The sequence below is a fragment of the Bos indicus x Bos taurus genome, chromosome 12 (assembly GCF_003369695.1).
Source record: "Bos indicus x Bos taurus breed Angus x Brahman F1 hybrid chromosome 12, Bos_hybrid_MaternalHap_v2.0, whole genome shotgun sequence".
Taxonomy (NCBI): domain Eukaryota; kingdom Metazoa; phylum Chordata; class Mammalia; order Artiodactyla; family Bovidae; genus Bos; species Bos indicus x Bos taurus.
The window spans coordinates 15,701,782-15,720,499 of NC_040087.1; the positions used below are offsets into that span (position 1 = coordinate 15,701,782).

The 18,718-nt window shown below is 46.3% G+C and overlaps 1 protein-coding gene and 1 non-coding gene across 2 annotated transcripts in view; both read right to left on the bottom strand.

Annotated features, from left to right (window-relative positions):
* Positions 1 to 18,718, bottom strand: part of SIAH3 (siah E3 ubiquitin protein ligase family member 3) — a 72,375-nt gene that overhangs the window by 43,924 nt on the left and 9,733 nt on the right. The gene's annotated exons all lie outside the window — the stretch shown is intronic.
* On the bottom strand, positions 3,862 to 3,933 carry TRNAC-ACA. Its single transcript has one exon. It is a non-coding gene; the product is annotated as a tRNA-Cys (tRNA).

Below are 18,718 nucleotides of genomic sequence, written 5' to 3' on the forward strand. Positions count from 1 at the left end.
GGATGGCTCAATCAACCGCCTTCTCTGCAAGCCCTCCTTGGCTCTCCAAGTTATGTTATTACAGGAACTCTATGCTTTCTCTTATCACTCTCCTCCTGTCTGTGTTGCAGCCTTTATTAGCCATTAGTGGACTGTACCAAAATCAGAGTTCTTAGCCATTGACATCCTTAAATACACTTGCTCAAATCGGAACAATGGATTTGCCTTCCAGGAGTTTACCGTCCCACAGGAGGGGAGAGGCATCCTCAGAAAGACCTCAGTCCACTGTGTGAGTTGTAAGTGCCCTAAAGGGAAGAGGTGAGGGGACACAGGGCCACAGGCCATGCCTGGGCTTCAAAGTCTGTCTAGCTGCCCACAGTCCTGGGGTAACGGACGCCCCCAGATTGATACCCAGGCCAACCATAGTCTCAAGTTTCCCTCAAACTGTTTCTGGGAGACATACATGTGGACTGGGATGAACTCCGGGCACTAGATTTGTCCATGGAGTAACCAGCAGCCTTAAGACATAATACTAGTTTGTTTTCTTCATGGTTAATAGCAATTCATGGCAGCTGAATGGCCATTTACAGCTCGGAGCCAAGTACTGTTCTTGTCTCCATGCCCTGGCCGTTCTGGGCGGCTGTGTGACCAGCTCTGGTCAATGAAATTCAAGGGCTGCTGTTTGGAGGGGGGCATTCTGAGAAAGCTTTCGCTTTCCCTTCTGGGTGCACTGTTACCCCTTCTTCTATTTGTCTTGAGTGAAGTCAAGATGGCTGGAGCTACAGCAAGCATATTGCAACTATGAGGCGATACCCTGAGACAAAGGGCAAGAGAATCACAGAGAGACCAAAACTGACATTTGAGAACCAAAACTAATCCTGCAAACTACCTACTCTTAGGCTTTGTTTTGTGAGAAAAATAGACCTATATTTCTTCAAGCTACTTCAGTTCAGTTCGGTCGCTCAGTCGTGTCTGACTGTTTGTGACCCCATGGGCTGCAGCACACCAGGCTTCCCTGTCCATCACCAACTCCCGGAGCCTGCTCAAACTCATGTCCATCGAGTCAGTGATGTCATCCAACCATCTCATCCTCTGTCACTCCGCTTCTCCTCCTGCCTTCAATCTTTCCCAGCATCAGGGTTTTTCCAATGAGTCAGTTCTTCGCATCAGGTGGCCAAAGTACTAGAGCTTCAGCTTCAGCATCAGTCCTTCCAGTTAATATTCAGGACTGATTGCCTTTACAATTGACTGGTTTGAGAGTCCCCTGGACTGCAAGGTGATCAAACCAGTCAGGCTACTTACTGATGTTTAATTATTCTGTTATTTGTTAATGGGTAGGGAACTATACAGACAAGTCTAGTCCAGGCCTGGAGCTGATCCAGAAGGTCACGGAATTCTCAGAGGGATTGGGGAAAGTACTAGACAGCAGAGGATGAAGCCAAGAACTGGCAGCTTGCTCCTGGAACAGATACCCAAGTCCCGTCGGCTTCAGGAGATACCTAAGCTCCTGGCTACATCTTGCTCTGGTTAAAAAGCACCAGTAGGGTGCTCTCGGGTCTGACTACATGAAACCAAAGTGATATTCCCCTTCCAACTCATTGCCACCTCTGTAAATACAACTTTTTGTTTTATCAGTCTTCCCAACCGTGATAAAGCCCTCTTTCCTTCCACAGTTCTTTGCCACCCCTTCACTCAAGGCTGGCTTCATGGGCATCAGAAATGTCCAGGTACACAGGGCTCTGCACTTAAAATGGTCTCGGCCTTGATTTAATGCACTACTGTCACTGCTGTGAATTCTTAAATTAAAATTTTTTTTATTCTATTAATATTTATTTTTAAAGTATGGTTTATTTACAATATAATATTGGTTTCAGGTGTAGCGCATAGTGCTCCAGTATTTTTTTATTTACAGATTATACTTGATTAAAATTTATTACAAGATAATGGCTATAATTCCCCCTCTTATGAATCTTTGTTGCTTGTGTGGGAGGGAGGCACAGGAGAGAGGGACTGTATGTACACCTAGAGCTGATTCACTTTGTTGTACAGCAGAAACTAACAGAACATGGTAAAGCAACTACACTCCAATAATAAAATGTAAAAAATAGAAATTCTTAGTTTTTTAACATAGGGTTCTAGATTTTGACTTTGATCTGTGTCTCGAACGTGATGTAACCAGTCCTGCCTCCACTTACAGTCTTCGACTTTGGGCCATGTCTTAGCTCTCTGAGCCTCATTTTCCTCATCTGTACAATGAGAATAATCCTCACTCCTTTGCCTGGTTGTTGGTGGACTTTATGAGACATTAGTGGAGCAGCTCCACCATGCCTGGCCTGCTCAAGTGCCCTGTTCTAGTTCCTCGTCTGCCTGAGGAACTACTGGGGTTGTAGTTCCTACTGGGGTTGATTGCACCCGTGTCCGTCTCCAATGCTGAAGTTCACTTTCCGGGTTCGTCATTTAGGAGTTTGATGCCAGGTAAGCTCTTTGAGGGTTGAGACCCTCTTTATTTCCTCCATGGCACCTGGGATGGTTCCTTGTCCTTGGCATCACCTGGTAAGGTTTTGATGATGTATAGGTGCTGTTCTGGAAGCTTCTAGGACTCTAGGAGAAGCCTACTTCTCCTTTAGAAGTTGAATTTAGAGAAGAGCAGAATTTAACAGCAGTATTACAAAGAAGTGGCTTCTCCGGTGGCTCAGTGGTAAAGAACCCACATGCCAATGGAGGAGACGTGGGTTCAGTCTCTGGGTTGGGAAGATACCCTGAAGAGGGAAATGTCAACCCACTCCAGTATTCTTGCTTGGGGAATTCCAGGGACAGAGGAGCCTGGCAGGCTACCGTCTGTGGGATCACAGAGTCGGACACGACTTAGTGACTGAGCACACACACACACACACACACACAACAAAGAAGGCGTAGTTGATATTTTGTGAGACTCCAACTGCTGTCCTCGCTTGGCTGACCTAATATAAAACAGTCAGAATCTCCTCTCTACCTCCTCTGAGCTTCCGAGTGGAATTAGATCAGAGCTGAGACATTACCACAAGGAATGAAATGCGGCCAGGACCAGGCCTCTTTCGGGCCGGGGTGAATTCCACCACAAGAGCAATGAAGGTCTTTGTCAATAAGCCCATTTCCATAGCGGGCTCTAGTTTCCCTGAGGATTGAATTCCAGTCGTGTCCCAGATGCCTGATGGCCAAGGGGCAACCTGCTTGCCAGGCAGAAGAGTTGGCACCTAGCCGCAAGCGTGGTTTCCAAGAAATCAGTCAGTGAAAATGAGTGGTATTGACAGACTAGTTAGACGAAGGAGAGTTTTGGACAGAGATAACACATTTTGTTGCATTTAGAAAAAATATACCTTCAACAAATCTGTTGAAAGTTTTAAGCATTTTAATAAGCACCAGCTGACATAGCTGATGCACAAGCAGTTAATGGAGCTGATATAATTTGATAACCACCAGCGATGAAGCACTCTTGAGGCGCACCTCCGCCCTCCCCCGCAGCGTCGTGAGGTAAGGAGTTGACCTTACCCACTACGCAGTGAGTGAATTAAGGTTTTTGTTTTTGTATGTGTTACTTTTCTCATTTAAGTTTTTGAAAGTTGATATGCCTTATTTTGATTTTTAGTCAACACATTTTCTTTTCCTCTTTTTGGCTGCATAACAAGCAGGATCTTAGTTCCCCAACCAGGGATCGAACCCATGCCCCCTGCAGTGGGGGCATACAGTCTTAACCTCTGGACTACCAGGGAAAGAAAGAAAAGTCGCTCAGTCGTGTCTGACTCTTTGCGACCCCGTGGACTGTAGCCTACCAGGCTCTTCCATCCATGGGATTTTCCAGGCAAGAATACTGGAGTGGGTTACCATTTCCTTCTCCAGGGGATCTTCCCGACCCAGGGATTGAACCTGGGTCTCCTGCATTGTAGGCAGACGCTTTACCATCTAAGCCACCAGGGAAGCCCCAGTAAACTCAGATTTAAGAGGATAAGTAAATTGCCGGAGGGCATGGAGCTGGCTAGCCCCAGGCTGCCTGACTCCCCAACTGCTCCTGTGTGAAGTACATTCATCTCAAGTGCGAAGCTTGGGGAATGTTAATATGTGCAGGACCCAGTAAACGCCACTCTAATCAAGATGTGGAACACTTCCAGCATTCTGGAAGCTTCTGTCAATACCCCTCACCCCCACTGCTCCCAGTAATTCCTCCTCTGACATAAATTAGTTGGAGGCAAAAGTCTTGCTGGTTACTTTGCCTGCATTTGGTCCTCAGAGAAGCAAGAGGTGCTTCTGTCTCTTAGCCCTGCTAATAAAATCCATATGTTATCATATATGTTCGTGCTAAGCCACTTCAATCGTGTCTGACTCTGCGACCCTATGGACTGTAGCCCTCCAGATTCCTCTGTCCATGGGATTCTCCAGGCAAGAATATTGGAGTGGGTTGCCATTCTCTTCTCCAGGGGATCTTCCTGACTCAGGGTCACATGTATTCAGTTATATGTAAAATCCCCAGAGTAAAAAAGTACCTTGTATTTCTAGAGGCTTCTGTATCCAGGTCAGAGCCCCGCACTTCATGATGCCCATATCCCGGTGGTAAGGACTTCCTTCCTGTCTCGCTGAGGCACAGGCCTACCCTTGACATCAGGGAGACCCTGGGCAAGGGTCAAGGAGAGGCCCCCAGACCTTTCATTTTCGGCTGTGTTGGGGCTTAGTTGCAGCTTGGGCTCAGTAGTTTCAGCGTGCAGGCTTAGTTGCCCTGCAGCATGTGACATCTAATTCTCCAACCAGGGATCAAACCCGAATCCCCTGCATTTCAAGGTGGATTCTTAACCACTGCACCACCAGGGAAGTCCCAGTCATTTGACTAGATGTTTCAGAGTTACAGCTAAGCCTGTTAGAGTACTCCCCTCCCCCCATCTTAATAAGTAAAACTTTTCATAACACCAGGCTTGAATTTAGAGCACCCAGACTCCTTGGAATTCTGAAACGTGGCAGTAGAGTGTCAGCTGTGACTAGGCTGGGCAGCCTGCCAGCTCTTTTCCTATTTCTGGCTCTATCCCATATCTGATGTATGTATGTGGCCACCCAGCCGGTCCACCTAAGTTCTGTCCACAAAAAGGAAGCCTTGATCGGGCCGCCCGGCCTACCCTCAAGCATGCTGGTGGCATGGGGCATCTTTGGAAAGACAGTCTGTGAGAGACCAGCTCTGGACGTCCAGAGAGAGGCCTGGAAGGGAAGATATGAGCTTCAGGGAGGAGTGTTCATTTGGGGCTGCAACTCCCTCACCCTCACGGGTCTGGACACAGCCTGGGGAGGGCAAGGTGGAAGCTGCAGAACTCAGAGCTTAAAATGCCCTTTTGTCTAGTCCCAGGGTGGTTCTACAAAATTAAGGCCATTTGTCTCGATCAAGCAACAGTTCTTGTCCTTCTCAAATTCACTCTGAATAGTTGGGTTTTTAGCCACTGGACCACCAGGGAAGTCCCTGAAATGGATATCGATAGCAGGCACTGTAGACAAGGGCTTCCCTGGTGGCTTAGCTGGTAAAGAATCTGCCTGCAATGCAGGAGACCCCAGTTCGATTCCTGGGTTGGGAAGAACCCCTGGAGAAGGGATCGGCTACCCACTCCAGTATTCTCAGGCTTCCCTGGTGGCTCAGACAGCAAAGAATCTACTTGCAATGCAGGATACCTGGGTTCTATCCCTGGGTTGGGACAATCCCTTGGAGGAGGGCATGACAACCCACTCTAGTATTCTTGCCTGGAGAATCCTCATGGACAGAGGAGCCTGGCAGGCTACAGTCCATGGGGTCGCAAAGAGTTGGACATGACTGAGGGACTAAACATAGCACAACAGCAGTGGACAAGGCAGAAAAAGTCTCTGCTCTCAAGGGGTTTACATTCTAACAAGAAGGTATGGATACCATAGATACATAAAGAAATAAATACTTCAAATTATTTCAGACAGACTTAAGTGCTGTGGATGATGAATCATGAGCTAGAGATGAAGGAGGGAGTAGGGAGTGCGTTCGAGGCTCTGAAGACCTGCCAAGGGTTCCACTCCCACCAGGGCCCTCAGGCTCTTGTCCAGTGGGTCCAGCAAACCATCCTGGGTCTTTTCTGGAACTGAACATTGCCTGCCATGACCATGATTCTACAGGGTGCTTATAGCTCTGCAAGAAATTAGGACAAGATAGGTAGGTTGCCTTGAGTCCTGTTTAAAACAAAGAGGGCTAAGCAGACAAATAAAAGGATGAGGACAGGGCTAATTCATCCCAATAATACTGTCCACCCACATTGTGATTTAAAGATCAAAAAACCCTGTGCCAGGTATTTTCTTGTTTGCTCCTCACCTAAGCCATTGAGTTTGGCGGGGTGAGTACTGCAGTCCATCCCAAGATTTGCAGGAAGGGACAGACTGAGAAAAAAGAGACCCGCTGAAGGTCAAACTGAAGCACCAGGGATGGCCTGTCTCCAGGCCAGGTGCCCGCTCCCTCTTCTCCCACACGGTGGTGACTCTCCCTTGCCTTGCTGCCCTCAACCTGCTCAGGGCTTCAGGGAGGAGCTCAGCCAGGCTTTTAATAATCAATCAAGAGTTTTCCTGAGGCATCCACACAGACTTTTGGCTAATCTTCTCAGAAGCTGTTTTCGCAAAATGCTTTCTGATTTTTCGCCCAATCAGTAGTGAGGTTTTAAAAAAAAAAAAAAGGCCCTTCCATTCTCTTTTTCTGCACCAGCCAGCCTGGCAAGGCCTATTTCATTTCTGAGATTCAAATTGGAAACTGCCTTCTGTTCTCATTAGTTTGGGTTGTAGTGGTCATTACATCCTAAACAATTAATCCCTGAATGCCAATTTCTTACTAGAATTATCCTGGACTCAACAACTGGTTTTCTTAGCAGCAAGGCAGAAGCAATTATTCCTGGCTTTTGTAACTAAACATGCTGTGCTTGGCACTTTACAATGTTTTCATCATCATTGAGTTATCAACATTTATCTCTATCAGGGGAAAGGGAAGGCTGTCCAGTTACGAAGTTCTGGCAATCACATAGACCTGTTTACCGGTATCTGTGCAGCTCCCTTCACTTGCTCAGATGCAGGAGGAAGCCCCTCAGGCCCTAGGCCCTGTGCCTGAGTCTGGGCCCATCTGAGAGGTAACAGAAAACCAAGGGGGAGAGGTGGTCTACCTCTGAGGTCTCAGGTTACAGGGTTATGCTCTCAGGTTACGTGGGAACTCAGGGCCCATGGCCAGTAGACAGTGTCCTCGAGCTCGTGGGGACTGTCTGCTTGGGTTCTCAGATTCTTTTCTGAGGAAGCTTCCCTTCTAAAGCTGGGCCACTTGGAGTCAACCTGGGAGTCTGATAGGGTCTGTGGGATTCCCCTGTCCAGTAGGACAGACAGAGCTATAACGGGACCATCAGGGAGCTCAGCCCACCCTGGACTGGGAGAGGCCTGTTTACCTTCCTGTGCACAGACCCACACTTAGGTCTTCTGGAGGGTGGCGTGATGGGAGACACTGGGGCAGCCCTGGGGCCGGGTCCTGAGGTCATGCTCCTGGCTCCACCCCTCACTGCTGCGTGACTGTGGGCACACTGCTTACCCTCTCCCTGCCTCATTCCTCATCTGTTAAGCAGTGATGGTTATCACTGTATTTCACAGGGAAATTTTGCAGGTTAAGTGAGTTAATATTTGTCATTAGAACAGCATGCCTGGCTCATAGTAAATAGCTATTAAGTGTGCATTTAAAAACAAAAAGGAATTTTCCTTTAACATCTAAAGGAGATTTTTAATGTTCTTTTGTCCCCTTTAGACAGAATATAAAGACAGACAGCCTAAACCACAAGGCCCACTGGTTGCATTTGAATGCACCAACAAACCAACCCTAAACTTATGGTCTTTTTTTTTTCAATTGGAGTGTAATACAAAGTTGTATTAGTTCCTGCTGTACAACGAAGTGCATCGGTTATATGTGTACAGACATCCCCTCCCTCGGGGACCTCCCTGCCCCACCCATCTGGGTCTTCACAGAGCACTGCGCTGCGCTCCCTGTGCTGTATTGCAGGCTCCCACTAGCTGTCTTACCCGCGGTATGTATATATGTCAGTGATACCCTCCCACTCCATCCCACCCTCCCCTTCCGTGCCACGTCCACATGTCTCTTTTCTGCATTTACATCTCTATTCTCGCCCTGCAAATAGGTTCATCTATACCCTTTTTTTTCTAGATTCCACATATATGCGTTAATACATGGTATTTCTTTTTCTTTTCCTGACTTACTTCACTCTGTATGACAGACTCTAGGTCCATCCATATCTCTACAACTAACCCAATTTCATTCCTTTGTATGGCTGAGTAATATTCCATTGTATATCAGTGAGGTGGGGGAGGCAGGTTTGATTCTCCCTGGGGAGAGGTGGTGTGGGCTGCTCCCTGCTGCTGTGTGTCCCTGATACCAGCCAGTTGCCTGGAATTTTGCTGGTTGTCTCTTTGCCTGCCCACATATACCCACATGACCTCAGAGAGCAAGAAAAAATTGCATTTGTCATCTTTCCTTTTTAATTGTTTAGTAGAAAATGTGCAGACAGCTGCTATTCCAAGGGTCTTCCCAGTTGCTACAGTGGTAAAGAATCCACCAGCCAATGCAGGAGATGCAAGAGATGCAGGTTTGATCACTGGGTCGGGAAGATCCCCTGGAGAAGGGCATGGCAACCCACTCCAGTATTCTTGCCTGGAAAATCCCGTGGACAGAGGAGCCTGGTGGGCTACAGTCTGTGGGGTCACAAAGAGCCAGACATGACTAAGCACACGCACGCACACACACACACACACACACACACTGCTGTCCCAATGCCTGCTTCAGGAACAGAGGAACAGCAGATTCTAGTGCCCCCTGGACCACCCAGGCATCCTGATGTTGCAAAGCTTCGTGTCTGTGTGGAGCTGTGCCCCTTGCCCTCCTAATAGTGGCTCTGCCTGGGGTCTTCTCGCTTCAACGTGCAAAAAACATCCTCCCAGCATTCCCTGTTCTGTGCCCACAAACCCTTGGGAGCTCTCAGGTGTCAGAGAACCCATCATAATAATTCCATACCCAGATAACAAAATGGAGACGCAGAGAATGTGAAGGACTCATCCGTTGACTTTGGATAAGTTAGCTGAGTCATTCCCATCTTGAAAATTTCTGCCTTCCCTGCAGGACAAGTCTCTCCCTTTCATAATCTCAAGCTCTTTCTCAATCCTAGAGAGTTCCCTCTAACCTATTATTCAAATATGAACTATTTCCATGTTAAATACATAGAAAAACATGAAAAGAGGAAGGGAAGAAGGCAAAAGAAATCAACCTCCAAGAGGATACTCCTATGTGTTGGGCACTGATCTAGGTGCTTTTGTGTGTTTTCGACACATTTAATCCTCCACCAGCTTCACATTGTTTGTCTTCTAATAGTCACTTGCCTAGAGTCACTTAGGTATGAATATTGGAACTAAATTTGAAGCCATATCTGAGTCCAAAGGCCACGATCTTTCTAGTACACTGAGAGGTGCTTAAGACACATCGGTAGAATTTCACTTTTCTACTAAATTTCCGTCACTCACGATAAATGGGTTAAGCTTGTACGGTTAACTATTCACATCCTCCATTTTACTTCTTATTCACCTGTTCATGCCACCATTTGGCTTAAACTGTCTCAAACCCCTTGGAAAAGAGGCCACGTGTGGATGAGGTCAGCGGTACAGAGCCGTCTCTGCACACCAGGGTCGCCCAGCAGGGAGGCACTGGGCAAGTGTCACCTCTTACCTGCCAGATGGCAACGCCAAGGTTAAGTGACTCGCGCAAGACCCCATGGGCATGGAGCCCGACCACTGGCACAGCTTCTCAGCTCTGAGGAAACCTCCTCGGCCGAGCATTTTCAGGAGCCCTGGTGAGTGCCTGGGAGCGCCCCTTTGTACTCTCATTTCTTGTGGGTTCTTGGAGGGCCTCAGGTGTCTAGCACTGGCTTCGGCAGGCGCACCGAGAAGGGTCCAATTGGCATTTCTTTAATTACCACAAACAGATGTAGCACTTGGGCCTCAAGAGGCAGCTTCTGGCTTTTTTTTGTCTTTTATTATTTATTTGTTTGTTTTAACTGAACTGTAGTTGATTTACAGTATTGTGTTAGCTTCAGGTATACAGCAAAGTGACTCAGTTACATATATATATATATATTCTTTTTCAAATTCTTTTTCAATTATAGCTTATTACAAGGTAATGCGTATAGTTCCCTGTGCTATACAGTAAATCCTTGTTCTTTATCTATTTTATATACAGTTGTGTTAATCCCATGCATGCTTGTGTGCTAAGTCCATTCAGTCATGATTAACTCTTTGCGACCCCAAGGACTGTAGCCTGCCAGGCTTCTCTGGAAGGAATCCAGGAATCCAGTCCATGAGGATTCTCCAGGCAAGAATACTGGGGTGAGCTGCCATGCCCTCCTCCAGGGGACATTCCTGACCCAGGGATCCAGTTTGTGTCTCTTATGTCTCCTGCATTGGCAGGCAGGTTCTTTACCACTGGTGCTGCCTGGGAAGCCCTGTTATTCCCATACCCCTAATTTATCCCTATCCATCTCCTTTCCCCTTTGGTTACCATAAATTTGCTTGTTTTCTATGTCTGAGTCTATTGCCATTTTATAAATACATTTGTTTCTATTACTTTTTAGATTCCACATTTCAGTCCAGTTCAGTCACTCAGTCATGTCTGACTCTTTGTGACCCCATGGACTGCAGCACACCAGGCCTCCCTGTCCATTGCCAACTCCCAGAGTTTACCCAAACTCATGTCCATTGCATTGGTGATGCCATCCAACCATCTCATCCTCTGTCGTCCCCTTCTCCTCCTGCCTTCAATCTTTCCCAGCATCAGGATCTTTTCAAATGACTCAATTCTTCGAATCAGGTGGCCAAAGTACTGGAGTTTCAGCTTCAGCATCAGTCCTTCCAATGACTATTCAGGACTGATCTCCTTTAGGATGGACTAGTTGGATCTCCTTGCAGTCCAAGAGAGTCTCAAGAGTCTTCTCCAACACCACAGTTCAAAAGCATCAAATCTTCGGCACTCAGCTTTCTTTATAGTCCAACTCTCACATCCATACATGACTACTGGAAAAACCTTAGCTTTGATTACATGGACCTTTGTTGGCAAAGTAATGTCTCTGCTTTTTAATATGCTGTCTAGGTTGGTCATAACTTTTCTTCCAAGGAACAAGCGTCTTTTAATTTCATGGCTACAATCACCATCTGCAGTGATTTTGGAGCCCCCAAAAATAAAGTCAGCCACTGTTTCCACTGTTTCCCCATCTATTTGCCATGAAGTGGTGGGATAAGATGCCATGATCTTAGTTTTCTGAATGTTGAGTGTTAAGCCAAGTTTTCACTCTCCTCTTCCACTTTTATCAAGAGGCTCTTTAGTTCTTCTTCACTTTCTGCCATAAGGGTGGTGTCATCTGCGTATCTGAGCCCAGCGTTTCTCATGATGTACTCTGCATATAAGTTAAATAAGCAGGGTGACAATATACAGCCTTGACGTACTCCTTTCCCTGTTTGGAACCAGTTTGTTTTTCCATGTCCAGTTCTAACTGTTGCTTCCTGACCTGCATACAGATTTCTCAAGAACAGGTGCAGGTCAGGTGGTCTGGTATTCCTATCTCTTTAAGAATTTTCCAGAGTTTGTTGTGGTCCACACAATCAAAGGCTTTGGCATAGTCAATAAAGCAGAAGTAGATATTTTTCTGGAACTCTCTTGCTTTTTTGATGATACAACAGATGTTGGCAATTTGATCTCTGGTTCCTCTGCCTTTTCTAAAACCAGCTTGAACATCTAGAAGTTCACGGTTCACATATTGCTGAAGCCTGGCTTGGAGAATTTTGAGCATTACTTTACTAGCATGTGAGATGAGTGCAATTGTGCAGTAGTTTGAGCATTCTCTGGCATTGCCTTTCTTTGGGATTGGAATGAAAACTGACCTTTTCCAGCCCTGTGGCCACTGCTGAGTTTTCCAAATTTGCTGGCATATCGAGTGCAGTACTTCCACAGCATCATCTTTCAGGATTTGAAATAGCTCATCTGGAATTCCATCACCTCCACTAGCTTTGTTCGTAGTGATGCTTCCTAAGGCCCACTTGACCTCGCATTCCAGAATGTCTGGCTCTAGGTTGATGATCACACCATCATGATTATCTGGGTCATGAAGATCTTTTTTGTATAGTTCTTCTGTGTATTCTTGCCACCTCCTCTTAATATCTTCTGCTTCTGTTAGGTCCATACCATTTCTGTCCTTTATTGTGCCCATCTGTACATGAAATTTTCCCTTGGTGTCTCTAATTTTCTTGAAGAGATCTCTATCTTTCCCATTCTGTTGTTTTCCTCTATTTCTTTGCATTGATCACTGAGGAAGGCTTTCTTATCTCTCCTTGCTGTTCTTTGGAACTCTGCATTCAAATGGGTATACCTTTCCTTTTCTCCTTTGCTTTTCCCTTCTCTTCTTTTCACAGCTATTTGTAAGGCCTCCTCAGACAACCATTTTGCCTTTTTGCATTTCTTTTTCTTGGGGATGGTCTTGGTCCCTGCCTCCTGTACAATGTCAGGAACCTCTGTCCATAGTTCTTCTGGCACTCTGTCTATCAAGTCTAATCCCTTGACTCTATTTCCCACTTCCACTTTATAATTGTAGGGATTTGATTTAGGTCATACCTGAATGGTCTAGTGGTTTTCCCTACTTTCTTCAATTTAAGTCTGAATTTGGCAATAAGGAGTTCATGATCTGAGCCACTGTCAGCTCCCAGTCTTGTTTTTGCTGACTGTGTAGAGCTTCTCCATCTTTGGCTGCAAAGAATATAATCCATCTGATTTCGGTATTGACCATCGGTGATGTCCATGTGTAGAATCTTCTCTGGTTTTGTTGGAACAGGGTGTTTGCTAGATCCCACACATAAATGATATCATATAATAGTAATATTGTCTTTGTCTGACTTGGCATTCAGTATGACCACCTCTAGGTCCATCCATGTTGCTGTAAATGGTAGTATTTCATTGTTTTTTTATGGCTGAGTAATGATGCTTTTGAGCTGTGGTGTTGGAGAAGAGTCTTGAGAGTCCCACGGACTGCAAGGAGATCCAACCAGTCCATTCTAAAGGAGATCAGCCCTGGGTGTTCTTTGGAAGGAATGATGCTAAAGCTGAAACTCCAGTACTTTGGCCACCTCATGCGAAGAGTTGACTCATTGGAAAAGACTCTGATGCTGGGAGGGATTGGGCGCAGGAGGAAAGGGGGACGACAGAGGATGAGATGGCTGGATGGCATCACTGACTCGATGGACGTGAGTCTGAGTGAACTCCAGGAGTTGGTGATGGACAGGGAGGCCTGGCGTGCTGCGATTCATGGGGTCACAAAGAGTCAGACATGACTGAGAAACTGAACTAACTGAATATTCTATTGCCTATATATACCACATCTACTTTATCCACTCATCTGTTGATGGACACTTAGGTTGCTTACATGTCTTGGATCCTGTAAACAGTGCTGCTCTGAACATTGGGGTGTGTATATCTTTTCAAATTAGAGTTTTTGTCTTTTCCAGATACTATATATTCAGGAGTGGGATTGCTGGATTCTGTGGCAATTCTAGTTTTAGTTTTTTAAGGAACTTCCATACTATTTTCTATAGTAGTTGTACCAATTTACATTCCTACCAACAGTGTAAGAGAGTTCCCTTTTTTCCACACCCTATCTGGTATTTATTGATCTAGACTTTCCCATGATGGCCATTCTGACTGGTGTGACATCGTACCTCATGGTAGTTTTGAATTCCGTTTCTCTAATGACTAGCATTGTGGACCATCTTTTCATGTGCCTCTTGGCCATCTGTATGTCTTTTTTGGAGAAATGTCTATTTAGGTCATCTGCCTATTTTTTGATTGGGTTGTTTGTTTTTTTGATACAGTTGTATGAACTGTTCATATATTTTAGGAATTAAGCGCTTGTCAGTTACACTGTTTGCAAATATTTTCTCCCCATCCATGAGTTGTCTTTTTGTTTTGTGGATGGTTTCTTTTGCTATGCAAAAGTTTTTAAGTGTGATTAGGTCTCATTTGTTGCTTTTACTTTTGCAAGTAAAAAGAGACTTATGTAAGAAAATATTGGTACAATTTATGTCAGAGAAAGCTTTGTGTTCTAGGACTTTTAAGACGTCATGGTTAAATGTAAGCCACGTTGAGTTTATTTGTGTGTATAGTATGTGGGTTATTCTAACTTCATTGGGCTACATGAGGTTGTCTAGGTTTCCCAGCATCACTTGGTAAAGAGACTGTCTTTTTTTTGGCTCCACTGTGCAGCTTGTGGGATCTCAGTTCTCCGACCAGGGATCAAACCTGTGCCCTGCAGTAGAGGTGCAGAGTCTTAACCACTGGACCACAGGGGAAGTCTTGAAGAGAGCTGACTTTTCAGTGGGGCAGCTTCTTCACGTGCTCATCAGCCCTCCTGCTTACGGGGGGATGGGGGTGGGGGTGGGGGTGTGCAGGGCTGGGGGCAGCAGCGGTGCTTCAGGGCCAGGCCCCTGCGCACTGTGGTCCTCCAGGTGGTCAGCCCGAGGGCCACAGAGATGCATAGGCATCACGGGGGCTGGGAATGGCGGTGATGGCACATGGCTCCAGTCCGAGGCACTTTCCTCCCAGAATTCCTTTAGCTCCTTCGTGTCAGCTTCCCCCGTGAGCCCTCTGCAGCCTCTGTGAGTTTCCCCAGATGTCAGGGCTGCTGCTTGAGGTGACTCTGGGGTTGACTACCTTGGTGACCTCCCTCCACGGTGCCTGGCTGAGCGTTTTCCTCAGAAGTCAGTATAGACACTGCCCTGCACAGCTCCAGCTTGTGTACTGGGAACAAAGACCGCAAGCACCACTCCGCCCTTCTGCCATAAGCCCACCTCTAACCCGATGCCTCCCTCAACTCAGTTCTTCTCACAGCAGCTTTGGAAAGAAGAAACGTTTGAAGAGCATCAGGAAAAGGGCTGACCAGAAGTCAAGGTAGAGGCTGAGTTAAATTAGGTAGAAAATGGTCATTAAAAGTTCGCTCCTCTTTGATTTGAGTTTAAAAAAATAAATTTGATAATAAAGTATGGCTGCTAATGGGAAAGAACATTTCAAAGTTCTGTGGATCTCTGAGAGAGCAGGTGTGACAGGGTAAGAGCCTCATTCTCTTGAAGTATGTTTTTGATTTTGAATAAAAAGCTTTCTTTCCTTTCTTCTCAGAGAAAAAGTGCCCTGTTTAATGATATCCAAGTGCTTAGGGAGTGTTTGCATCCTGACACGGTCGAGTAGTTCCCATTGTCATTGAGAAGCAAGTGAGGTATTGACAAGACAATCACGTGGCCCAGATTTAGGGGTCAGTGCTAGGGCCTGCCAGGGCAGGAGATGTAAGAGACACGGGTTCAGTCCCTGTGTGGGAGAAGATCCCCTGGAGAAGGAAATGGCAATCGCCTCCAGTATTCTTGCCTGGAAAGTCCCATGGACAGAGGAGCCTGGCGGGCTACAGTCTATGGGATTGCAGAGTCGGACACGGCTTAGTGACTGAGCACACACACACACACACATAACAAAGAAAGCATAGTCATTGTTTCGTGAGACTCAAATTGCTATCCTGGTTTGTCTGACCTAATATCAGACAGTCCATGGGGTCAGGAAGAGTCGGACAAGACTGAGCCACTGAGCACACACGCCAGTTTCAGACACTCTGTCCTCCTCCAATCATGTAATCCATTTGAAAAAAATGATCATGGGACACGAACTTCCTTTTCTGCAGATAATTTTGAGTCGAGCACTTAAAAGTGGTAAAGTTGTTGCCAATATTTCCTTCAAGTATTTTATGCAAATCATAATTTTTTAAAATCTGTGTATATTTATTATTTATTTGGCCACGTGGAGTCTTAGCTGCAGCGTGCTGGATCTTCACTGCGTCATGTGGAATCTTTTGAGGCAGCACATGGGCTCTCTAGTTGTGGTGCTTGGGCTTCAGTAGTTGAAGGTGCTGGGGCTTAGTTGTTCCTCGACATGCGGGATCTTAGTTTCCTGACCAGGGATCGAACCTGCATCTCCTGCATTGGAAGGCAGATTCTTAACCACTGGACCACTAGGGAAGTCCCCCAAAATCATAGTTGTTATCAAGCCTGATTTGGAAGGCTAGGCTCTTTGTAGAAGCTTCCAAGTAGGTGGTCTGTGATGGAGCGGGAGAGACAGCTTAACACAGAGGTTAAAAGCACCAGTTAAACTCTACCACTCATTGGATGCACCCTTGGCCAAATTACTTAATTTCTCTGTACCTTAGCTTCCCCCCACGTGATTTGGAGATAGACTGTCGGCATTGTTCTGAGAATTTTTAAAAAGGCAATTTCGGTAAATCACTTAGCATGGCACTTGGCACTTAGGAAATGCTCAATAAATACATGTTAATTAGGAAACATATACACATATGTGGACTTCCCTGCGGCTCAGACAGTAGAGAATCTGCCTGCAATGCAGGAGATCTGGGTTTGATCCCTGGGGTTGGAAAGATCCCCTGGAGAACGGAATGTCAACCCATTGCAGTATTCTTGCCTGGAGAATCCCATGGACAGAGGACCCTGGCAGGCTACAGTCCATGGGGTTGCAAAGAGTAGGACATGACTGAGCGACTAACACTACTACTACACACATATGTAGTTTTAACTTGGGTTCCCCAAAGAAGAGCCTGAGAGAAGAACTTCATACAGTGGTTTCTTTGGGAAGAGATTCCAGGAGGCAGGAGGAAGGGACAAAGTCGCTGCCATTGGCCACAGGGTCCATCCCATGGGGCAGCCCAGGGAATCCTAGAGCAAGCCTCCCAGGATCGTCCCCCAAGAGCTGGGGCATCTGTGTGTGTTTAATGTCTGTACATACAGAGTGAATGAGCCAGGATCTCAGCTCAGTATTTTTAAATGAAATATAATACACTCAACATTAGTCTTATGGCCAGTTGTTTGTTGTGAAATAGGAATGCTGAGGGATGACAAACGAAGAAATTTTTAAAAGCACAGGATTTTTTTAAAGGATTCCTTTTTTTATAATTTATTTTGGAGTGAGCTGGGTCTTAGTTGTCGTGCAGGCTTCTCTCCAGTTGCAGTGACCGGGGGCTACTCTCCAGTTGACGTGCGAGGGTTCTCATCGCGGTGGCTTCTCTTGCTGCAGAGCACGGGCTCTGGGGCTCGTAGCTTCAGCAGCTGCAGCGCATGGGCTCAGTGGTTGTGGCTCCCAGGCTCTAGAGCACAGGATCAATAGCTGTGGTGCACAGGCTTAGCTGCTCCATGACATGTCGGATCTTCCCTGATCAGGAATCAAACCCGAACCTCCTGCTTTGGCAGGTGGATTCTTTACCACTGAACCACCAGGGAAGCCCCCAAGCACAGGATTTTAATTTTAAATGGTTTCACTGCACAGAGTTGTGTATCACTGAGCAAGCTTTTTTCCTTTCCTCTGCTTTGATGGAATGATAATAATATACTATTTCCTAGGGAGAATTAAATGCATAGCATTTAACACAGTTCCTGGACATAGCATGCCTGCCATAAATGGTAGCTATTTTGTGGTTGTTCTGATCATTATTGTTATTATTGTATGCATAACTGGGACAGCAGAAAAGCACAGCCTGTGGGTTTCAGGATATGCAGCCAGCTTAGCCTAAGTCACAATATACCTGTAATTTATAGAAAGGGAACACAAGGTTCTCAGTGGCTTTCTGCCTTGGACTTCCTGGTACATCCTTGGCGAAGTCGTAGGAATTAGATCTGAGGGACCGTGGCGTCTGGCTACAAAGCTGGGCAGATGGCTAGACTAGCTGGCCCATCTTTTGTAAAATCTTGTATTGATCTGGATTCGGTTCAGTCTCTGTGGAGCCTTCCTAATGCCATGCTCACCCTCCCCAAAATGGTCGCAGTGGCCTTTCCCCTCCATAGAGGACACTCTCCAGTTTTGTCCTGGGGGGCCCTGCCCCTTCCACAGTCCAGTTTCTTCCAGCTGGAGTTCCTGGTACTGCCTGGAGACAGCCCTGCAGCACACAGCTCCCTCCTAATCACAGGTTCGTGATTAAAAATACATTAAAGGACCGAGAAATGATTAAGAGATACAGTGTCTTGCAAGTAAAACTGACATTTCCAGTTAGACCACAATTCTAAATGATCCGCAGGGATCCTATTCGTCTGCTAAAAACATCGGGCTGATCACAGATTGGTTTCTGATGGTGCTTTCATCCTGGGCCCCAGGTCAAGATGAAAACGTCACCTTTTGTAGCAGAACTTGACCCACCCTGCTATCTGAAAGTCTGGGGTTATGGCTTTGTGTCTTGGGTGATTTCACTTGCAGTCTCATCCCAGTCCTTTGCTATGTATTTATGCCAACAGTAGAGATGCGAGGAACACTGCCTTTTTAATGCCCCATGTTTTCCTGGCTAGTTGTTACCTTGCCAAGGTCCTAAGGACAAGGACCCCCTGGGAAGATGCCCAGCCTGTGTGGCTCACATTAGAGAGGCAGCATCTTTATCCAACGCCCCAGCCCCCAGCAGTGTGGTAGCATAGATAGAGCAGTGGGCCCTGCCCTGCCTCAGTTGTGACCCTGGGCATCACCCCTTTGGGTCTCATCTGTTTGAACCAGGACCTGGACTCTGTCTGGTTCCCTGAGCTTGAACCTCTTGTCGTTTAGTCGCTAAGTCGTGTCTGACTCTCT